The following is a 9,466-nucleotide window of genomic DNA, read 5'->3' as shown; positions in this document are numbered from 1 at the left end:
TTTTTTTTTTTTTTTTTTTTTTTTTTTTTTATGGTTTCCAGGCCTAGTACTGATGGGGGATCTTGGGCTTCAAAAGAAGGGATGATAAAGTGTGGGGTGAACTGGTTCCAGTTCTTTGCGGCTTATTAGGGTCATTATATGAATTGGTTTGTGCGCAAGTCACATAAAGCTACATGAGGCAAAAATGTGATTTCCTCCTAAGCAATAAAATATCATTATAAGTGTTTTAATGTCTTAAAATGACCTTTTACCCTTACAAAATGATTAAAATAATACTGTTCATAATATTCACAATGAGAATGAGATTAAAATCGAGTATTTAGGGCTTGTCTTTTATTGTGTGAACATTGAAAAGAGTTCTTTCACTCAGTTCTTCCACGATGGTTCTTTGGGAAAGATGTTGCAGTGGTTCCTCCACAAGTGGTTCCCCTAGCGTGATGTCATGGTTCCCAAGGGTACTAAGTATTTAATCCATGGCACCCAAAACGCTGGTTCCTTGAACTGTGGGACCTTTAATCTAGGAACCCAAAATGCTGGTTCCCTGGCCACAGGATCTTCCTCCATGCTAACTAGATTTTGTCCTCTCCTTTTACCTTTGTAGGTTTTGCATAAGAACTATACAATATAAATATCCTCAAATAATTGTTAGTTCCTTAGGTTAGGATATACATTCTAAAGCATATACATATATGTAAATGAACTTCATATAAATGAGTCAGCCACAAAATCATTGGCTCCAATTCTCACAAATTTAGTGCTTTTGCACAAAACTTGTGGGATTTGGAACTGAAGTCAAAGTAGTTTTGCTTGGACGTATCCTTCCAAGATAGTTTGGCGAGGAGGATTTTGTGGGAGAGAGTGATATCTGATGTGTGCATGCTTTTTGCATATGTTTCTTTAGAAGTTAAGTGATATTTTGAATTATCTCAAAGATATGGGATGAAGTCCTCCTCCTTGGCCATCTTGTTTTTTTCTTTTTCTCTCCTTTCTCCCTTGCTGAACTCTTAAAACTCTAAGAGTTATCCTTTTGAAACTCTGGCCCCCCTTTCTGCTATGATTTGGTGTTCATTTTATAGTGGACATGGTTTGGGACTCCCAGGCGAGGACATCCTTAATTTGCTGGGTAAATCCATATCCTCTGACAAGAATTTAAAGTTTCTTGGGTAGAGTTTTAGCTTAGTTTGGAAATTATAACTCAAAAGAGTATTTGACTTTAGCTACAAATGAAAGACGCCTTCCTAGAAAGTCAAAGGAATAGGTGGGATATCCAATGTAATGGGTGACAACTTTGATTGATGAGGACAACTAAGAGAAAGTTGTGGGGAGACGTCACGCAAATGGAGGAACTGAGTTAGCCCTTTGGTTCATGCATTCCAAGTAATTACATTAACCAAGGGAAGACATCAAGATCCTCCTTTCACCATAAATCACTCCCTTACCGACCAAACCACTTCTCCCTTATTACGAACTCAAGATTCCATGGGATTAGACCATGGGTTACAAAGATGATACTTAGTTTGCTAGGTACTTAATGGCTTTTGCTAGGGATCTGAACATACATCTTGGCTTTCCCATGTGTCAGCCAATGTCCTATTCTCAAGGCTTTAAAAGGACACATCAAGGTCTGAAGGCTTTGATGTTGACTCTTCTTGGTTTGGCATTTTTTTTTCTAGAAATTGCATAGATTCCTCCTTGCAATAGGTGAGCTTGAAAAGCCTCTAACCATCATCCCCCTTGCTGCATGTCCTCTGCCCTGACTAATATCCCTCGATTCCTACATCAGGTACTAAACCCAAGGACACCACTTGCCCCTTTCACTTCTTTCTGCCTCTTGATTTCAACAGAACATCTAAAGAATCTTTCATTCTTTCAAGGATACATATGAGTGGCTTGTTCCCAGATTATCTTTTGGGTCACCACGTCCTTCTCAGGACCTTCTAGACTTTCCACGTCCTTCTCAGGTTCTTCTAGGTTGTCCACATCATTCTCAAGATCTTCTAGGCTTTCTCTCAAACAATCTGCTTCCTAAATGATGGAGATCCGCTTGTGGTCTAAGTTTGGGTCCTTTTCTTTTTTTACTTTTTCTTTCTTTTTCCTTCATAGTCCTTCTTAACTTCACCTTCTTTTGTTAAGGCTCATTGTCTTTCCTTACTTTTCATTAAACGGGCTTCCTTGTCACATTTTGGTCCTCAGCAAACATTTATATTAGGTGGTCACAATAAATTAGTTTAATATATATATGTATATTGACAAGTGTATATTTTTGCAAGTCAGGGTGGTCCTGTAATCACCCTGGCTTGCATGTAGAGCCACCAGTGTATGGTCGTGGTACCAATGTACTTATGTACCCCTAGGCTACTAAGGTTGGTGGTAAACAATTGCATTACCTTTACCTATTCATTACTATGCAGTTATTATTAATTTTAAACAAAAATGCAAATTGCAATTTCTAAACGAATCATTTTGATTTTGGTCTCCTGTGTAAAAATTTTTATTTTAGTACCTAATGTTCAAAATTGTTCTAAACTTCATCCTTCTATCCATTTTCATTAATGTTGTGACTGTTAATGTCAATCAAGACTCCGTTTGGTTTGGAATAAAATATTTTTTTGCTAAAAATTGAAAACATTTAAAGAAAAAGTACTTGTTTTCTAGTAGTTTTTTTGGGTATTTGGTTGTGTTCTTGAAAATGCTTTTTAAAAAACATTTTTTAATGTTTTGTTCGTATGAAAAATCACAATTTTCTTATATATATATATATATTAAATATAGTTCTAGTTCATCACTTTAATTACAGAACATATAAAATAAACCTAAAACATAAGTATAATTAAAATAATAGTGCAATAGCAAATATATATACACACACACACACACACACACTGACTACCATCAAATAAACTTAACAAAATTTAATATATTAAAAAAAACTACTATAAATCTTTTTATTTTATCTTTTTATTTTATCTTTTTTTAATAAAGAAATAAAGATTTTTCTATTGTAGACTCACAACGGTGTCAATGTGATGCGACAAGACAAGAGGTCATTGTGACTTTGATCTAGCTATTAACATGACGGTGGGGGCTAGTTTTAATTACATTACTTATTTAGTTTTTAGTTTTAAGGGTGTACATCTAATTTACCAACTTGACAAAACGGACCAAATTCAACCCGACTTGATATCTTGGATTTTTGAGTTGGTGGGCTGGTGTTTTTTTTATTTTTTTATTTTATTTTTTTTTAAGTCTCCGTTTGGGTAGGTTTAGGTTTAGGTTTAGGTTTAGGTTGATAATTTAAATTTTAGCTTTAATATCAAAACATTGGTAACTTTCGGGTCGAAAACCCCGAACCCACCCGATTCCCGTAGTTGTTCCCAGATTTATCACATGTCTGAGTAGGCACACCTCCGAAGGTCAAGAGTGCTACAAATTCTGAATTAAAATAAATAAAAAGCGGTATGCAAATTTGATTCCAACCGTCAAATCTGTGGACCCCAAGAAAATTAAATATAAAAGGAAAATCCAGCCTGATTGGATTATCATCATTTATTAGGTTTACTTTTTCGTGATAATGCTTTTTTTTTTTTTTTTTTCCAAAAGTTGCTAATGTGGGACCCCAGCTGATTAAATGGTTCTGATTGTTGGGGAATGAGCATCAATTGTATGGTATAGAACTGTACCATATATCAAGTATAATGGTACAGATTATTCAATATTCTCCACCATATATTCTTGTCAATCTGACTACCAATAAAAATAAGATACATGTGGGATATCATATCATCTGCTCACTTAATGGTAGCCCTCTGATGAGTGCGAATTTTTCATCAAATATATGTGTATGTTGTCATCTTAAGTCATCTCGCTTTATCAACAAAAATATAAAATTTTAAGTCATCGACCTTAAGCCATTGTGGCCCAACTGCAATCGTGCTCTCTCTTTCCTTTTGGAGCAAATACGCCCTACTTGGTCGATATCAGCCCATGTTTAGATGGGTAACTATATGTGCGTATAGGCCTAACTAACAGTAATTTTATGTAGTTTGTTTCTCCCATTTCTAACTCGCTTAACTAAGAATTTTGCAATTTAATTGGTATTTTTTTTTTTTATGAATACATTTAGGGTTTAAAACCCAATCGTTTAAAAATGTTTTAAAAGTGAGTTTCAAGGAAGACGAAAATTCAAAGAAAGAAAAAAAAATGACTGAATATATTATTTTGAACCTCTCTTTGTCGTGGTCACACAAACCATTTATGATGGCCTCACTAATCTACCACCAACCTAAGGAAGAAAAGCAGCCTTTAGAAAGTTATTAAAGGAAGTCCCACCCTAAGGAGGACTAGAGAGCTTGTTAAAGGGAAGTCCACTTGTTATAATATGTGAAAGAGTGCTTGCTTTAGGAAAGTTCAACCTTTATATTTCTTCTATCGGAATACGGATGAAATCAATAGGGTCATCATTGAGGCAATAAATTCTCTTCTTCAATTGTAACTATCAAATAATAAATATATATATATATATATAATAGTAATTTAAATCTAAGCTCTTCCTTTTGTAAGAAAAAGAAGGAAATATTTCATTTTTTTATCCATATCCTATCTAACCTGTATCCAAATAGGGTTAGTGGAAACAATCTAAAACAATCAAACTTATTAGTAGCTAGTAATTGTAGCGCTTAAAAATTTTCTACATCGACTAATTTGGATGACAATAAACCCAATGTTTTACCACCAAAAAATAAAACCTATTTCAACTTTTGAGCATTGGTAGCAGCTTCCTAAAATTTTCTCTCTATTTTAGGATAACAATACTTAAAAATTTTCTTATGTTGATTAATTTGGATGACAATAAAACCTACGTTTTACCACCCAAAAATAAAAACTATTTCAACAACTTTAGAGCATTGGTAGTGGCTTCCTCAAATTTTCGCCTACTTTAGCTAACAATTTTTTAAAACATCATACGTCAAATCCTCTATTCTATACGTTCTTTTATTTAATTTACTAATATTTCCATTATTTTATATTATTTCCTCCTAACACCCATACCCGCACTCACAGCAGAATGATCTCCAGTGCTGAGATGCTACATCCTCCGCCCAAGCTTTATCCTCCGAATACGTCCACAATAGCCGCTAATCTCTGCCCCATGGTTGCCTAGCGAGTAGACCAAGAAGAGAGAGCCCAGAGAGGAGAGAGAGCAAGTTGCCCAACATGACGATCAGAGAATTGGAAGGCGCTATCAGCGAGGTCTGTGTGTATGTGTTAGAGAGAAAGGGGGGGGGGGGGGGGAAAAATGAATTGGAAGGCGCTATCAGCGAGGTCTGTGTGTATGTGTTAGAGAGGAGAGGGGGGGGGGGGTGAAAAATGAATCAAAAAATGTAGAGAATGAAAAGTGTTCCCTAAAGATAGGGAGCCACTGTTCATAAAACTCATCTTGGGAATTAAATGGGTAAGCGAATGTGGATTTTTTTTTTTGGTTATCCATATTCACCCACATAAGTTTATTAGATAGAAGTAGCTAGAGTGCTCAGAACTGAAACAACCTCTTAAGTGTATATATATATGGTTGAAGAATATTTTTAGGACAAAATTTAACTACAAAATCGATTATAACCTTATGCTACAAACTCACTCAATATCTCTTTATTGGATGTGAATTTTGACAAATCCACCATTGGATTGCATCTTCTTATTATATCCTCCATGTTTGCAAAATTTCAAGAAAGTTAAAGATCAATAGCTATGTTATCAGTAAATTTTTAAATTGCAAGTTTTTGTAATTTAAAATTATGCATAAAATATAAGATTATAGATTATATAGTAAATGATATCTGATTGACACAAAAATTGACACGTGCATTAAGAGCATAAAGAACATGTAATTTAACGGTTAGATTTTCAAAATATGCAGTAATATTTATTTTATTAAGTGAGTTTGTAGCCTTAGGCTGCAACCAATTTTGTAGCTAAACTTTGTCCATATTTTTATCTTTGTTTCTTCTTTTTTCTTCCTTTTTTCTTTTTTTCTTTTTTTTTTTGCCCCTTTTTTCTTTGACTTCATTTCATGACTAATTATAGCAAAATATGAATTTTCTTATTTAACTAATAAGATTTTCCTCTCATTTGGATATAAATACCACAGCTGAGAAAGAGCAAACTTTATAAAGCCTAGCCCCTTGTAGAGCATCCGCATTTGGTATTGCAAATGCCATATCTAAGAGAATTTTAGCATTAATGCACCAAATAACCACTGCATCAGGAATTGTCAAAAGAGACTATTTCAAAAATATTTAGAATTGTGCTACAGTGCAATTCTAAAGGTAGAATTGCACTGTAGCACAATTCTAAAACATATAATATTTTTTTATTCACATTTTCTAACTCTCTCTCTCACTTTATGCTCTTGTTTGTTTCTCATCTCATTCCTCTCTCCACAACGGCGTCTCTTTCTCATCACATCTCTCTTGATCTCACAGTGGGCTATTTTGGCGTTGGTCATGGGTCCAGCGTGGAGGCAAGACTGGGGAAGTCAGATTGGCGTGGTACAATGGCGATTTTTGGGTACGTTTTCTGGGTTCATGGGTATGCGGCGGCGTGGTATGGTGGTTTGTGGCAGCATGTTCATGGGTTTCTGGCGTGGTTTGCAACGGCGAGATTAGTTTGTAGCTGGGTTTGCATAAATTTTGAATTGATTTTTTTTTTTTTGGTGGGTCATCTTTTGGATTCGAAATTTGCTATTGGTTTGATTTGATTATGGGATGGATTTTTTTTGTGGGTTCATAGTGGTGGAGTTGGGTGTTGCCGTGGTGGTGGTGGAAGGGGGTGGGGTTTTTATTATGGGTCATATGTGGGTTCATGGTGGTGAAGGTGGGGGGTTGTCGTGTTGATGGTGGTGGCCATGGGTTTCAAGGTTGAGGTTTCTAGGGTTGCCGTGGGGTGGTGGCATGGCCATGGGTTTCGGTGTGGGTATGTTCTTCATGGTGGTTGTGGTGGTGGTGGTGTCGGCGACAGTAGGTGGTTGAGGTGAATTGGGTTTTTTGTTTTTATTTAGGTTTTGGGATATATTATTTTATTACGTAGAAATATTATTTTAATTTGTTGTATTGTAAAATAAAAGTTTGGGATACTAGAGGTATTGTAAAATTGTATGCTATAATGATAAAGTGGCTTTTTAAAATGATAAAATAGAGTAGAATTGGAATTTCGGGATGCTGATGCTCTAACTCATCACACTTTCCATTTTTAGCATAGTCAACTCATCACATTTCCTTCTCTTTGATCTAATATGAAATTTTCCTTTCTGGAGGGACCAGAATGGTCTATGACACAAACTTGGGTTTTTTGCCCTACCGAATAGTACTAAAGGAGAATAGTCGACTCTAGACTAATTCTAGTTTGGGCAAATGGCTCGATCTTGACCATTCTCGTCACTTCTTTGGGCCTATCAGTTCTTAGGTCCTGAATATTTATTATGCCACACCCACTCTCTGTCATATTAAATGTGATTGAACCTAGCCCTTATTTGTGGCCTAAGATACATAGTCTTGAAAAGTATCTCACCAATCGACTACAGAAACCAATTCAAGCACTTTGGAAAGCCAAAATTGGGAGCATGATTTATGTAAGAACGATTGCTAATGTATCCCTATAAGAGCATTAGCATCTGAAGTTGTAAAACCCCTCACACCAAAAAGCATCAATAGCAGGGTATGTATACCTAAACTTTTTTATGACCTTACTACAAAATTTCTTATAAATAAGAAGTTACTGTCGCAAATTTGTAAAAAAATTATTTATATATATTTTCTCTCTCCTCCCTCTCTCATAGACTCTTTCTCTCTCTCCTTTCTTTGTCTTGTCTCTCTCTATCGTTCCTCTATCTCTGTCCAGTCCTTCTCTTTCCTAAACCTCACACTATGTCCTCCAATGTGTAGATCGATGGTTTTGGTCAGTGGTTTTGAAATTTTGGATTGGCAGATTTGGGTTTCGGTTGATTTTGTGGTTGGTGGGTTGTGCAATGGTGGGTTCCAGTCTGTGCAGTAGTGGATGGTGATGGTGAGTCAGTTTTGTTGTTGTGGTGGTAATAGTGGATTGCGGTTCTGATTTAGTTTTTATTTAGTTTTTTAGTTGTGCTTGTGGGTATGGATATGTGATTTCAATGGCTATTAATGGGTGGGGTGGGTGGTGGTGGCTGTTGTGGTTCAATTTTTTTTGGGGGGCAGGTGAAGAGAGAAAGAGACAGAAAGGAAGAGAGAAATTGTTATGGGTGAAGAGAGAGACATTGAGGAAGAGAGATAAACATAGTGAAATGAATAAAAAAAGTGAATAGTGTTGAGTTTGATGTAAAAACAAGAATGGAATGTTGGGTGAATTGAAAAACAGTGTTTAAAATAAATAAAATAATTTTTTAGGTGTTAAAATAGGTTTTTTTTTAAACAAACTCAACTGTAAATGCTTTAAAAGCCTTGCACATCTATACAAGATACGTAATTTTTTGCACTCAAATAATTACTTCTTGAAAAAAAAAACAAAACAAAACAAAAATGAAGAAGGAAACTTCATTGACTTATTAATGAGTGTATCTTGAGTAAGTCTAGTGCCATAAACTTTTCCACAACTTTTTTATGTGGTGACTCATGAGTGGTGAAATCATGGACCCACTATTTTATTTTCACTACTTATGAGTTACTACGTAACAAAATTGTGACAAAATTATGGAAAAATTTGTAACACTAGACTTACTCGTGTATCTTCAGCCAACCCACTGATCAAGTTGGCCAAAGTTGTTAAGTTGGATATTTTATTCCCTGGTTTAACCTTGTAAATTCCTTTACTGCCACCCACACTTTCATAAAAATGTGGTGAAGGTACGTTGGAAAAATATAGCCATGGAACATGTCATTTATCTTAGGCTCTTAGCAATACAATAATAAAAATAAAAATTCAGCTACACAGAAAAAAGTTCTGTTTTTTAGCATGTTTATATGATTTGATTTGTTTTATTATACGAAACGGAGTTGGGCATATTTATATTTGCATATATCAAGGCTTGGAGTGTTCAAACAATCAATCCCCCTTCAAATTTATCTTTTCTCAATTTCTTAGTCAATCTAAACATTATCATTTGTTATTGTTGAGGAACTATATAGTCAACTCTAACTAATTTACTGAGATCGTTGTTGCTATAGTAGTATTATTATTGAAAATTGTGTTCTTATTGTACTGTTAATTTATCTTTAAGAGTAGCATTTATCACACAAAATTGTTTTACACATTTTATACACGCTTCAATTTGAAAATTGTAACTTCAATTGTTTTTAGATTGTGTAAAATAATTTGTGTACAATAAGTTTAATTATATTCCCAATTTCTTTAAACAATATATTTTTTTTAATAGAGTAAACAACTTCTAGTAATACACTTTTCTGTCTACTGTACATTGGACAAAGACCGTTTCTTACAA

Source organism: Quercus suber, unplaced genomic scaffold, assembly GCF_002906115.3.
Source record: "Quercus suber isolate HL8 unplaced genomic scaffold, Cork oak 2.0 scaffold_71, whole genome shotgun sequence".
Classification (NCBI taxonomy): domain Eukaryota; kingdom Viridiplantae; phylum Streptophyta; class Magnoliopsida; order Fagales; family Fagaceae; genus Quercus; species Quercus suber.
This window is presented reverse-complemented; position numbering follows the sequence as displayed.